General features: G+C 31.0%; 2 long non-coding RNA genes across 2 annotated transcripts; one reads left to right on the top strand and one right to left on the bottom strand.

The window, feature by feature from the left end:
- Positions 1 to 4,513: 4,513 nt before the first annotated feature.
- Positions 4,514 to 6,589, bottom strand: LOC148764674 (uncharacterized). The gene is made up of 3 exons (XR_016024217.1): positions 6,294 to 6,589; positions 5,561 to 5,644; positions 4,514 to 4,692 (listed from the first exon to the last, which is right to left on the bottom strand). It is a non-coding gene; the product is annotated as an uncharacterized LOC148764674 (long non-coding RNA).
- Positions 6,590 to 11,791: 5,202 nt separating this feature from the next.
- LOC148764673 (uncharacterized) lies at positions 11,792 to 13,828 on the top strand. Its single transcript, XR_016024234.1, has 3 exons — positions 11,792 to 12,046; positions 12,695 to 12,778; positions 13,648 to 13,828. It is a non-coding gene; the product is annotated as an uncharacterized LOC148764673 (long non-coding RNA).
- Positions 13,829 to 14,133: the final 305 nt, after the last annotated feature.

Below are 14,133 nucleotides of genomic sequence, written 5' to 3'. Positions count from 1 at the left end.
AAAACCCCCCGTTGGTAGGAAAAGTCCATTTATAGTCATTCATGACTTGAAAAGCTTCATTACTCGCTTTAAAATATTTATAATCTCATTATTGATTTTAAGTTGAATTTTTTTACATTTTTTGTTTAAACGAATTATAATTAAGTGTTTACTCGCGAAACGTGAGGTTAAAACCCTCTATTGGTAGGAAAAGTCCACTTATAGTCACCCATGCCTTCGAAAGCCTCATTAGTCGCTTTAAATAGGTTTATACTCTCATTATTGAATTTAAGTCGAATTTTTTTGCATTTTATGTTAAAAAACATTATAATTGAGTGTTTACTCGGAAAACGTGAGGTTAAAACCCCCCGTTGATAGGAAAAGTCCATTTATACTCATTCATGACTTGAAAAGCTTCATTACTCGCTCTAAAATGTTTATAATCTCATTATTCATTTTAAGTTGAATTTTTTTAAATTTTTTGTTTAAACGAATTATAATTAAGTGTTTACTCGGGAAACGTGAGGTTAAAACCCTCTGTTGGTAGGACAAGTCCGTTTATAGTCACCCATGCCTTCGAAAGCCTCATTACTCGCTTTAAATAGGTTCATAATCTCATTATTGATTTTAAGTTGAATTTTTTTATATTTTTTGTTTAAACAGATTATAATTGAGTGTTTACTCAGGAAACGTGAGATTAAAACCCCCCGTTGATAGGAAAAGTCCATTTATAGTCATTCATGACTTGAAAATATTCATTACTCGCTTTAAAAATGTTTATAATCTCATTATTGATTTTAAGTTGAATCTTTTTACATTTTTTATTTAAACGGATTATAATTAAATGTTTACTCGGGAAACGTGAGGTTAAAACCCTCTATTGGTAGGAAAAGTCCACTTATAGTCACCCATGCCTTCGAAAGCCTCATTAGTCGCTCTAAATAGGTTTATAATCTCATTATTGAATTTAAGTCGAATTTTTTTGCATTTTATGTTAAAAAATATTATAATTGAGTGTTTACACGGAAAACGTGAGGTTAAAACCCCCCGTTGATAGGAAAAGTCCATTTATACTCATTCATGACTTGAAAAGCTTCATTACTCGCTCTAAAATGTTTATAATCTCATTATTAATTTTAAGTTGAATTTTTTTAAATTTTTTGTTTAAACGAATTATAATTCAGTGTTTACTCGGGAAACGTGAGGTTAAAACCCTCTGTTGGTAGGAAAAGTCCGTTTATAGTCACCCATGCCTTCGAAAGCCTCATTACTCGCTTTAAATAGGTTTATAATCTCATTATTGATTTTAAGTTAAATTCTTTTGCATTTTTTGTTAAAAAAAAATATGATTGAGTGTTTACTCGGAAAACGTGAGGTTAAAACCCCCCGTTGGTAGGAAAAGTCCATTTATAGTCATTCATGACTTGAAAAGCTTCATTACTCGCTTTAAAATATTTATAATCTCATTATTGATTTTAAGTTGAATTTTTTTACATTTTTTGTTTAAACGAATTATAATTAAGTGTTTACTCGCGAAACGTGAGGTTAAACCCCTCTGTTGGTAGGAAAAGTCCGTTTATAGTCACCCATGCCTTCGAAAGCCTCATTACTCGCTTTAAATAGGTTTATAATCTCATTATTGATTTTAAGTTAAATTTTTTTACATTTTTTGTTAAAGAAGATTATAATTGAGTGTTTACTAGGGGAACGTGAGGTTAAAACCCTCCGTTGATAGGAAAAGTCCATTTATAGTCATTCATGACTTGAAAAGCATCATTGCTCGCTTTAAAAATGTTTATAATCTCGCTATTGATTTTAAGTTGAATTTTTTTACTTTTTTTGTTTAAACGGATTGTAATTAAGTGTTTACTCGAGAAACGTGAGGTTAAAACCCTCTATTGGTAGGAAAAGTCCACTTATAGTCACTCATGCCTTCGAAAGCCTCGTTACTCGCTTTAAATAGGTTTATAATCTCATTGTTGATTTTAAGTTAAATTTTTTTCCATTTTTTGTTAAAAAAGATTATGATTGAGTGTTTACTCGGAAAACGTGAGGTTAAAACCCCCCGTTGATAGGAAAAGTCCATTTATAGTCATTCATGACTTGAAAATATTCATTACTCGCTTTAAAAATGTTTATAGTCTCATTATTGATTTTAAGTTGAATCTTTTTACATTTTTTATTTAAACGGATTATAATTAAGTGTTTACTCGGGAAACGTGAGGTTAAAACCCTCTATTGGTAGGAAAAGTCCACTTATAGTCACCCATGCCTTCGAAAGCCTCATTAGTCGCTTTAAATAGGTTTATAATCTCATTATTGAATTTAAGTCGAATTTTTTTGCATTTTATGTTAAAAAATATTATAATTGATTGTTTACTCGGAAAACGTGAGGTTAAAACCCCCCGTTGATAGAAAAAGTCCATTTATACTCATTCATGACTTGAAAAGCTTCATTACTCGCTCTAAAATGTTTATAATCTCATTATTAATTTGAAGTTGAATTTTTTTAAATTTTTTGTTTAAACGAATTATAATTAAGTGTTTACTCGGGAAACGTGAGGTTAAAACCCTCTGTTGGTAGGAAAAGTCCGTTTATAGTCACCCATGCCTTCGAAAGCCTCATTACTCGCTTTAAATAGGTTTATAATCTCATTATTGATTTTAAGTTAAATTCTTTTGCATTTGTTGTTAAAAAAGATTATGATTGAGTGTTTACTCGGAAAACGTAAGGTTAAAACCCCCCGTTGGTAGGAAAAGTTTATTTATAGTCATTCATGACTTGAAAAGCTTCATTACTCGCTTTAAAATGTTTATAATCTCATTATTGATTTTAAGTTGAATTTTTTTACATTTTTTGTTTAAACGAATTATAATTAAGTGTTTACTCGCGAAACGTGAGGTTAAACCCCTCTGTTGGTAGGAAAAGTCCGTTTATAGTCACCCATGCCTTCGAAAGCCTCATTACTCGCTTTAAATAGGTTTATAATCTCATTATTGATTTTAAGTTAAATTTTTTTACATTTTTTGTTAAAAAAGATTATGATTGAGTGTTTACTCGGAAAACGTGAGGTTAAAACCCCCCTTTGATAGGAAAAGTCCATTTATAGTCATTCATGACTTGAAAAGCTTCATTACTCGCTTTAAAATGTTTATAATCTCATAATTGATTTTAAGTTGAATTTTTTTACATTTTTTGTTTAAACGAATTATAATTAAGTGTTTACTCGGGAAACGTGAGGTTAAAACCCTCTCTTGGTAGGAAAAGTCCGTTTATAGTCACCCATGCCGTCGAAAGCCTCATTACTCGCTTTAAATAGGTTTATAATCTCGTTTTTGATTTTAAGTTGAATTTTTTTACATTTTTTGTTTAAACGGATTACAATTGACTGTTTACTTGGAAAACGTGAGGTTAAAACCCCCCGTTGATAGGAAAAGTCCATTTATAGTCATTCAGGACTTAAAAAGCTTCATTACTCGCTTTAAAATGTTTATAATCTCATTATTGATTTTAAGTTGAATTTTTTTACATTTTTTGTTTAAACGAATTATAATTAAGTGTTGACTCGGGAAACGTGAGGTTAAAACCCTCTGTTGGTAGGAAAAGTCCGTTTGTAGTCACCCATGCCTTCGAAAGCCTCATTACTCGCTTTAAATAGGTTTATAATCTCATTATTGATTTTAAGTTGAATTTTTTTACATTTTTTGTTTAAACAGATTATAATTGAGTGTTTACTCAGGAAACGTTAGGTTAAAACCCCCCGTTGATAGGAAAAGTCTATTTATAGTCATTCATGACTTGAAAAGCTTCATTACTCGCTTTAAAAATGTTTATAATCTCATTATTGATTTTAAGTTGATTTTTTTTTCATTTTTTGTTTAAACGGATTATAATTAAGTGTTTACTCGGGAAACGTGAGGTTAAAACCCTCTGTTGATAGGAAAAGTCCATTTATAGTCACCCATTTCCTCGAAAGCCTCATTACTCGCTTTAAAAAGGTTTATAATCTCATTATTGATTTTAAGTTAAATTTTTTTACATTTTTTGTTAAAGAAGATTGTAATTGAGTGTTTACTAGGGGAACGTGAGGTTAAATGTCACGACCCGGAACTCCCCATCGAGCCCGTGACAACCGCCGCGAAGCCTCGACAAACATTCTTCACCCCGAATGTCGATCGAAACCTCGCAAGGCTCTCGTATCAGCTTTCGCACTTCCCCGGTGAGCAATAGTTATCAAATAATCAAAATACGAAGGATTACAAATCGTTTCCAAATCATAACATAACATGTTTTTTTTTTTTTTGGCTCACAGGGACATTTTCGTCATTTTTGTCGAAAACCTCAAAACTTGCTAAAAATGTAGTAGGTAAGCCGAAAATATATATTTAATGATAAAAAAATTAAGTATCTAAAACGTTCATTTGAAAGCAAATTGTTAACAACTAGTACTATTCAAAAATAACCAATAAAATATTCTATTTTCTCATAAAATAAATTTTTATAGAAATATTCGTAAATAATTTTTCGCACATGAAAGTAAAGTAAAAATTGTATGAATAGAAATACAGATAACCAAAATATAAGTTTTGATCTGCAATGACACGTGGGCTCCAATTGACCAAGAAGATGTAAGACTGTGAACTCTTACTTTCTATAATGCAGTTCCGAGCTTAGTTCTCGTCCTACTCGACTATTTACAAACTGTCCTGAGCCTGAAAAATGTATAGGAAGAAGGGGTGAGATTTTATAATCCTAGTGAGTAAACAGATACCATCTAAAGTATCTAAAGCCGAGTAAATGGAGACAATTAAAATAAATCATCATACTGTAATTTCATTACCATTCAACTCATTTCAACCAAATAAAATCAATCCATAAAAATCGAGTAATCAACTTGGCTTATGAATTTCTTAAAACTTTGGCTCGTGCCAAAACTCATACTCGGTGATACCTTACGCAGGGCATCTAACCGAGTCCGCCAAGGCTATTAAAATTTTGCATACACTTAAAATATATTTTAGTTTGAGAAAAATACAGCCGTTCCTTGGCGTTGGCTGAGTTCCCCTTCACGTGGTGGTTTGGCGTGAAGTGAACCCTAAGCTTTACCCTAGGAGATACCCTACGCGCCTCTCCGTTCGAGGTAATAATATAATGGAGTTTACCGTGCCCCTCTAATAGGCTGGTCCACAGAACCCCCTCTGCAGTAAATAACTAATATATAATCCACCAATCAATAAAATTCATTCTAGCATGACATGGCAATTTATCACAACCTAGCCTCTCAAGGCTGAATACACAGTATAAATAATTATAACACCAAAATCAGTTTAGCCATTCATGCTCATTTATTGTCATAAGCCATTCAATTCAAAACCATAAATTTGCAACACAAACTAGCAGTCTCCAATTACTCTATTTTTAAAACTAATATTCGATTTTCCAGAAAATTTATAAAATCATTTTATAAAATCACAATTTCCCTTAAAACACAACAATTTACCATTTAAACCCATTTTTCATAAAATCACATAGTTGTATAAAACTACTCTAGATAATTAAGACGATAATAAGTTTACTCACAATGTCTAGAATGCAGACTTTCGAAGCACTCTGTTTACTGGTCCTCGGATGCAATTTCCTTGCTTTTATTGGAGGACTCACCACCTTGACACAGTACAAAATCGAGAATTTCACTAAGTTGGTACTAAATCAAAATTAAACTAATTTGGACTACCAATGCATGATATGGAATGCAAAAATGCACTGGTAACTATCTAAATCCGGTATTAGCCTAATTCGTCTTATCACCCGATTAAATTCCTAACGGGTTCGTTTAAACTCCAATTTAATTCTTTTCAGTTTCTATACCTCAATTGCACCCAAATTAACTTAATGTCCCTCAGTGTGATGCAAATTATCAATCTCAACAGCAAATTACGAAAATACCCCTAGTGGGTAAAAATTCGTATTTTTGCTCCGAAAATTCCCATTATTTTTCTAGGCTCATAATTCATTATTCCTTAACCAATTCTCCTAGAATAAAATCAAACTCATCCTCACTCACTACATGGTAAATTCAGCCATTAATGGTTGGGGGAGAAAATAAATTCTTTTCTTGTTGTTTTGTTTCTAAATATGCTAAACTAACTAAAAACACTAACATAAATTAAAATCAAATAAATCCAACAACTTTCTCTCTCCTAACCCATTTTTTCAGAATTGAATTCATCATGAAAACATGTAATTTAATCATGGAAAATAAAGAGAAATGCTTGGGAATAAGAAAACTCAAGCTTAATAGAAAAAATCTCACCTTTTTCACTTAATTTCCTTGAAAATTCACACTTTTTCTTTGATTTTCTCTCTCTAGGGTTTTGTTTTCTCCTTTCTCTCTCTTGTTTCTTGCTTGGCCGAATGTTGAAGAAGAAGAATGGGTGGGCTGATTTTTTTATGCCTTTTTTATTGTTTAATGAAATAATATTATTTTATTCATATTTTAAATATTTTATTAATTCATTTGTTTTTTCTAGCCATCCATTTGTCCTAATTTTTCCACCATGCATTCCCTTTGACTTATCCAAGCCTTAAGTGAAATTTCCAGATTTTTCCAAAGTTTTGGTGGAGCAAATTTTTCAAAATTACACTTTTGCCCCTGAACTTTTCAAAAATTACATTTTTATCCCAAAATTGAAAATTTTCCATAATGCATAATTTTTACTCCTCATACTCATTTCACACTCCAAATAATTAAATTTGATCAAAATCCTTTCAAAAAATTAAATTTTCGATTCCGAATGGTAAAATTACCATTTTACCCTTTTACTCCAAATTATACCGAAATTAAAATTTTTCACTTCTAAACCTCAAATCTTACTCCAATAAGTCAAATGGGGCCAAAAATCTTTTCTAAAAATTTCCATTTTGTCTCTAGGTGGCAAATGACCATTTTGCCCCTAGATAGTGAAAATTCCAATTTGACTCCAAATTGATCCTCGAACTCCGAATCACCATATTAACCCATTCTGGGACTTTAAAATTCTTAATTTCATTGTAAACTCTCTATTGGATCTAGTTCGAGGCTTAAATCAACTTTATTGTACCTCTAGGTACAGTACCGACTTTTGTAAATTTTTCAAGACTCTCTTAGCATGTAAACATGCTATCCACCACATGTATGTCATCACAAATATTTCTGTAGAGTCGGGCTTGTCATCTTCTCCCCCACTTGGATCAACCATATGATCCTCCTTCTTGATTGACTTCGACATCCGGCTAAATATTAATATTTTAATATTATTTTATTAATAAAATATTATTTTATTCTAAAAATTTTATCTTGTCTCCTTGGTACCAAAAATACCTTATTATGCCTCACTTGACTTCTGAATCGTCTTTTATCTCACAAATTCTCCTCTGATAAAATTATTATTATCTTATTATTATTTTCTCACTTATGAAATATTTTTATCCTAAACTACTCATTTCATCTTTTATCACTTTTAAACATTTTAATTGACCTCAATTTGCATTCGATCAACTTTATTTATCACCATATCAAAGTATGGGGTATTTCATTAAAACCCTCCGTTGATAGGAAAAGTCCATTTATAGTCATTCATGACTTGAAAAGCATCATTGCTTGCTTTAAAAATGTTTATAATCTCGCTATTGATTTTAAGTTGAATTTTTTAACATTTTTTGTTTAAACGGATTATAATTAAGTGTTTACTTGAGAAACGTGAGGTTAAAACCCTCTATTGGTAGGAAAAGTCCACTTATAGTCACTCATGCCTTCGAAAGTCTCATTACTCGCTTTAAATAGGTTTATAATCTCATTATTGATTTTAAGTTAAATTTTTTTACATTTTTTGTTAAAAAAGATTATGATTGAGTGTTTACTCGGAAAACGTGAGGTTAAAACCCCCCGTTGATAGGAAAAGTCCATTTATAGTCATTCATGACTTGAAAAGCTTCATTACTCGCTTTAAAATGTTTATAATCTCATTATTGATTTTAAGTTGAATTTTTTTAAATTTTTTGTTTAAACGAATTATAATTAAGTGTTTACTCGGGAAACGTGAGGTTAAAACCCTCTGTTGGTAGAAAAAGTCCGTTTATAGTCACCCATGCCTTCGAAAGCCTCATTACTCGCTTTAAATAGGTTTATAATCTCATTATTGATTTTAAGTTAAATTTTTTTACATTTTTTGTTAAAAAAGATTATGATTGAGTGTTTACTCGGAAAACGTGAGGTTAAAACCGCCCGTTGATAGGAAAAGTCCATTTATAGTCATTCATGACTAGAAAAGCTTCATTCCTCGCTTTAAAAACGTTTATAATCTCATTATTGATTTTAAGTTGAATTTTTTTACATTTTTTGTTTAAACGGATTATAATTGACTGTTTACTCGAAAAACGTGAGGTTAAAACCCCCCGTGGATAGGAAAAGTCCATTTATAGTCATTCATGAAATACCCCATACTTTGATATGGTGATAAATAAAGTTGATCGAATGCAAATTGAGGTCAATTAAAATGTTTAGAAGTGATAAAAGACGAAAGGAGTAGTTTAGGATAAAATGTTTCGCAAGTGAGAAAATAATAATAAAATAATAATAATTTTATCGGAGGAGAATTTGTGAGATAAAAGGCGATTTGGAAGTCAAGTGAGGCATAATAAGGTATTTTTGGTACCAAGGAGACAAGATAAATTTTTTAGAATAAAATAATAAGAAGGTTGACATGCACTATAAGAATTATTATATTGAAACTAGGATTGGGATACGGATGAATAATGGGGGAATGTAGTCCAAGGCATGTGAACACATGGATTCCTATATATAAAGAGAGAGGTTGACATTTGAAAATGCATGTATATATGTATATATGAAATTGATAATTTTACTAACTGAAGTGAAGAATGGTTCTCGGTAATTGGGAGATTTTGAAATAGTGTCCAGAGAGGTTAGTGAGCTAAAGTGTTAACAAACATGTAATGAACGATTAAAGTTATGAATGACTTTGAAAGTAAACCTTAAATTGTTTAAATTTTTAATGGAACTCCATTAAAGGAAGGGTTTGGACCAGTATAAGATGGATGAATCAAGGTTGAGAAAATTGGTATGGAGCAAATTAATAAAACGATGAATAGGTATACATAAGTAAGTATGATATGTGATCGAAATCGGTATAATTGAGATGAAGTTATGGTTCAAATGTAATAATGGTGATAAAGGCATGCTTAGTGTCTAGATATAAGAGATCATGGTTGTGAAAAGTATTACTGATCCGATTCCAAAGGATGATAATTACCGTAAATAAAGCATTTAATTGAACTGAAGGTGAACGAGGGAAATAAATTGAATGTCCCTATAGAAGGAACAAGGAGTAGGATCATAGAAGGAGATTGATAACACAACATCGACGGGAATTCGAGGACGAATTCTATTTAAGTGAGGGAGATTGAAATACCCCATACTTTGATATGGTGATAAATAAAGTTGATCGAATGCAAATTGAGGTCAATTAAAATGTTTAGAAGTGATAAAAGATGAAAGGAGTAGTTTAGGATAAAATGTTTCGCAAATGAGAAAATAATAAAAAAATAATAATAATTTTATCGGAGGAGAATTTGTGAGATAAAAGGTGATTTGGAAGTCAAGTGAGGCATAATAAGGTATTTTTGGTACCAAGGAGACAAGATAAGATTTTTAGAATAAAATAATATTAAAATATTAATATTTAGCCGGATGTCGAAGTCAATCAAGAAGGAGGATCATATGGTTGATCCAAGTGGGGGAGAAGATGACAAGCCCCGACTCTACAGAAATATTTGTGATGACATACATGTGGTGGATAGCATGTTTACATGCTAAGAGAGTCTTGAAAAATTTACAAAAGTTGGTATTGTACCTAGAGGTACAATAAAGTTGATTTAAGCCTCGAACTAGATCAAATAGAGTATTTACAATGAAATTAAGAATTTTAAAGTCCCAGAATGGGTTAATATGGTGATTCGGAGTTCGATGATCAATTTGGAGTCCAATCGAAATTTTCGCTATCTAGGGGCAAAATGGTCATTTGCCACCTGAGGATAAAATGGTAATTTTTAGAAAATATTTTTGGCCCCATTTGACTTATTGGAGTAAGATTTGAGGTTTAGAAGTAAAAAATTTTAATTTCGGTATAATTTGGAGTAAAAGGGTAAAATGGTAATTTTACCATTCGGAATCAAAAATTTAATTTTTTGAAAGGATTTTGATCAAATTTAATTATTTGGAGTGTGAAATGAGTATGAGGAGTGAAAATTATGCATTATGGAAAAATTTCAATTTTTGGGGTAAAAATGTAATTTTTGAAAAGTTCGGGGGCAAAAGTGTAATTTTGAAGAATTTGCTCCACCAAAACTTTGGAAAAATCTGGAAATTTCACTTAAGACTTGGATAAGTCAAAGGGAATGCATGGTGGAAAAAGTAAGACAAATGGATGGCTAGAAAAAAAAATGAATTAATAAAATATTTAAAATATGAATAAAATAATATTATTTCATTAAACAATAAAAAAGGCATAAAAAAATCAGCCCACCCATTCTTCTTCTTCAACATTCGGCCAAGCAAGAAACAAGAGAGAGAAAGGAGAAAATAAAACCCTAGCTAAGAAATTTAAAGGGAAAATAGGTGCAAATTCAAAAATCAAGTGAAAAAAGGTAACATTTCTTAAATTTGTCTTGTGCTTTACCTTTCCCATGCATTTTCCATCATTTTTCATGGTTGAATCATGTGATTTGAGGATGATTTGAATTCTGGTCATATGGGTTTAGAGAGAGAATGAAATACCCCATACTTTGATATGGTGATAAATAAAGTTGATCAAATACAAATTGAAGTCAATTAAAATGTTTAGAAGTGATAAAAGACGAAAGTAGCAGTTTATGATAAAATATTTCGCAAGTGAGAAAATAATAATAAAATAATAATAAGTTTATCAGAGGAGAATTTGTGAGATAAAAGGCGATTCAGAAGTCAAGTGAGGCATAATAAGGTATTTCAGGTACCAAGGAGACAAGATAAAATTTTTAAAATATTAATATTTAGCCGGATGTCGAAATCAATCAAGAAGAAAGATCATATGGTTGATCCAAGTGGGGGAGAAGATGACAAGCCCGACTCTATAAAAATATTTATCATGACATACATGTGATGGATAGCATGTTTGCATACTAGGAGAGTCCCAAAAAAAAAAATTAAATTAATTACAAAAGTCGATATTGTACCTAGACGTACAACAAAGTTGATTTAAGCCTCGAACTAGATCAAATATAGAATTCACGATGAAATTAAGAATTTTAAAGTCCCATAATGGTTTAATATGGTGATTCGGAGTTCGAGGATCAATTTGGAGTCCAATCGAAATTTTCGCTATCTAGGGGCAAAATGGTCATTTGCCACCTGAGGACAAAATGGTAATTTTTAGAAAAGATTTTTGGCCCCATTTGACTTATTGGAGTAAGATTTGAGGTTTAGAAGTGAAAAATTTTAATTTCGGTATAATTTGGAGTAAAAGGGTAAAATGGTAATTTTACCATTCGGAATCGAAAATTTAATTTTTTGAAAGGATTTTGATCAAATTTAATTATTTGGAGTGTGAAATGAGTATGAGGAGTGAAAATTATGCATTATGGAAAATTTTCAATTTTTGGGGTAAAAATGTAATTTTTGAAAAGTACAGGGGCAAAAGTGTAATTTTGAAAAATTTGCTCCACCAAAACTTTGGAAAAATCTGGAAATATCACTTAAGACTTGGATAAGTCAAAGGGAATGCATGGTGAAAGAAAATAGGACAAGTGGATGGCTAGAAAAAAGAAATGAATTAATAAAATATTTAAAATATGAATAAAATAATATTATTTCATTAAACAATAAAAATGCATAAAAAAAATCAGCCCACCCATTCTTCTTCTTCAACATTCGGCCAAGCAAGAAACAAGAGAGAGAAAGGAGAAAACAAAACCCTAGAGAGAGAAAATCAAAGAAAAAGTGTGAATTTTCAAGAAAATTAAGTGAAAAAGGTGAGATTTTTTCTATTAAGCTTGAGTTTTCTTATTCCCAAGCATTTCTCTTTATTTTCCATGATTAAATTACATGTTTTCATGATGAATTCAATTCTGAAAAAATGGGTTAGGAGAGAGAAAGTTGTTGGATTTATTTGATTTTAATTTATGTTAGTGTTTTTAGTTAGTTTAGCATATTTAGAAACAAAACAACAAGAAAAGAATTTATTTTCTCCCCCAACCATTAATGGCTGAATTTACCATGTAGTGAGTGAGGATGAGTTTGATTTTATTCTAGGAGAATTGGTTAAGGAATAATGAATTATGAGCCTAGAAAAATAATGAGAATTTTCGGAGCAAAAATACGAATTTTTACCCACTAGGGGTATTTTCGTAATTTACTATTGGGACTGATAATTTGCATCACACTGAGGGACATTAAGTTAATTTGGGTGCAATTGAGGTATAGAAACTGAAAAGAATTAAATTGGAGTTTAAACGAACCCGTTAGGAATTTAATCGGGTGATAAGACGAATTAGGCTAATACCGGATTTAGATAGTTACCAGTGCATTTTTGCATTCCATATCATGCATTGGTAGTCCAAATTAGTTTAATTTTGATTTAGTACCAACTTAGTGAATTCTCGATTTTGTACTGTGTCAAGGTGGTGAGTCCTCCAATAAAGGCAAGAAAATTACATCCGAGGACCAATAGACAGAGTGCTTCGAAAGTCTGCATTCTAGACATTGTGAGTAAACTTATTATCATCTTAATTATCTAGAGTAGTTTTATACAACTATGTGATTTTATGAAAAATGGGTTTAAATGGTAAATTGTTATGTTTTAAGGGAAATTGTGATTTTATAAAATGATTTTATAAATTTTCTGAAAAATCGAATATTGGTGTTGAAAATAGAGTAATTGGAGACTGCTAGTTTGTGTTGCAAATTTATGGTTCTGAATTGAATGGCTTATGACAATAAATGAGCATGAATGGCTAAACTGATTTTGGTGTTATAATTATTTATACTGTGTATTCAGCCTTGAGAGGCTAGATTACGATAAATTGCCATGTCATGCTAGAATGAATTGTATTAAATTGGTGGAGTATATATTAATTATTTACTGCAGAGGGGGTTCCGTGGACTAGCCTATTAGAGGGGCACGGTAAACTCCATTATATTATTACCTCGAACGGAGAGGCGCGTAGGGTATCTCCTGGGGTAAAGCTTAGGGTTCACTTCACGTCAAACCACCACGTGAAGGGGAACTCAGCCAACGCCAAGGAACGGCTGTATTTTTCTCAAACTAAAATATATTTTAAGTGTATACAAAATTTTAATAGCCTTGGCGGACTCGGTTAGATGCCCTGTGCAAGGTATCACCGAGTATGAGTTTTGGCACGAGCCAAAGTTTTAAGAAATTCATAAGCCAAGTTGATTACTTGATTTATATGGATTGATTTTATTTGGTTGAAATGAACTGAAAGGTAATGAAATTACGGTATGATGACTTATTTTAATTGTCTCCATTTACTCGGTTTTAGATACTTTAGATGGTATCTGTTTACTCACTGGGATTATAAAATCTCACCCCTTCTTCCTATACATTTTTCAGGCTCAGGACAGTTTGTAGATAGTCGAGTAAGACGAGAACTAAGCTCGGAACTGCATTATAGAAAGTAAGAGTTCACAGTCTTACATCCTCTTGGTCAATTGGAGCCCACGTGTCATTGCAGATCAAAACTTATATTTTGGTTATCTGTATTTCTATTCATACAATTTTTACTTTACTTTCATGTGCGAAAAATTATTTACGAATATTTCTATAAAAATTTATTTTATGAGAAAATAGAATATTTTATTTATTATTTTTGAATAGTACTAGTTGTCAACAATTTGCTTTCAAATGAACGTTTTAGATACTTAATTGTTTTTAAATCATTAAATATATATTTTCTGCTTACCTACTATATTTTTAGCAAGTTTTGAGATTTTTGACGAAAAATTACGAAAATACCCCTGTGAGCCAAAAAATAATATTTTATTGTTCTTATTTAAAAATGACTTATGATTTTTTTGAAATGCGAGATTTAATAACTGT

The sequence above is a fragment of the Theobroma cacao genome, chromosome 1 (genome assembly GCF_053813885.1).
Source record: "Theobroma cacao isolate CCN51 chromosome 1, ASM5381388v1, whole genome shotgun sequence".
NCBI lineage: Eukaryota > Viridiplantae > Streptophyta > Magnoliopsida > Malvales > Malvaceae > Theobroma > Theobroma cacao.
Note: the sequence above shows the minus strand (reverse complement) of the source record. Positions and strands in the feature narration are given on the sequence as shown.